Consider the following 1206-nt stretch of genomic DNA (forward strand, 5'->3'; position numbering starts at 1 on the left):
GACGGGAACGGTAACGGCAGCAACGGAACGGCGCGAGCGGCCGGGCACGGGCACGGACAGGGCACAGATATGGGCACGGACATGGGCACGGACAGACAGACAGACATGGACACACACGGACACACACGCAGACATAGCCGCGTGCATTTCGTGGTGTTGTCACTCGTGTCCACGCGCTCCGTGCAGCGCCCGAGGGGACCGGGTGTGTCCTTGTCCTGCCCCAGGGCGGGAGCCCGCGCTCGCTGCCCCCGGTGCCCGCACGGTACCGAGCAGAGCAGGGCCGGTCACACACCGGGGTTGGATGCTGCTGGTGGTGCTCCCGTGGGAGCCCCGGGGCTGCTCCGCCAGGGAACATCGGCCTCCGCAAGGCGCTGCTGGGAGGCACTGGGTGCCTTTGCAGCACGGGTTCTGAGTTATCTCTTGGTTTTTTGCCCTTATTAAACTTTATCTCACCCCAGGCATTTCTTTCCCTCATGTTTGGTGTTCCAGTTCGCTCCCGCCGTGCCCCTGGGGATAAGGGAGGAGGCGCCTTCTTTCAGGACTGGGTCAACCCGCCACGACGGTGAAGAACCCAGCAATTAACAGCCATGTAAAATGGAAAAATGGGAGAGCAATTTGGAGAGTTAAATGCTGATTTATTCTAAAAGAGAAACATAATTAAACTTTCTCTGCAGTCAAGAAGAAACTCTCTTAATGAAATCTCATCTTCAGTTGTGGAGCTGGGTTTCGGAAGAGCTTACTCATAATGGTACTAACAGAGCCTCCGACAGACCAGATGATTAATTTATTAAACCTGGTTTCAGGTTTTGCCTGCTGGCCTGACCATGGAGTCTGGTACAAGTTTTGTTCTTGAGGACCAGTTCATGAAAGTTACATATTTAATTAGTGCAATAATGATTGGGTCTCAGTTAATTGTATAATTGTGACCTCTTAGGTTTCTGCATCAGCAGCCTTTATGAATTCTGCCATTTCACTCTGCTTTGTGTACAACTGTAGGATTAAGCATTTTGCCACCAGCTCTATAAGGTTTCTCATGTAAAACCCTGGACATGATTGTCCACTGAAGAGGAACTGCAAACAAAGCTCTGGGGGCTGCACCTGCTCACGGCCAGGCTGTGGACTGTCACACCACAACCTGTAAGAAATGAGATGCAATATTTTTATAAGCAGGTCGTGTAGATCAGAAACTTTTTTTTTTTTTTTTTT

This window comes from Parus major, chromosome 21, assembly GCF_001522545.3.
Source record: "Parus major isolate Abel chromosome 21, Parus_major1.1, whole genome shotgun sequence".
NCBI classification, from domain to species: Eukaryota; Metazoa; Chordata; class Aves; order Passeriformes; family Paridae; genus Parus; species Parus major.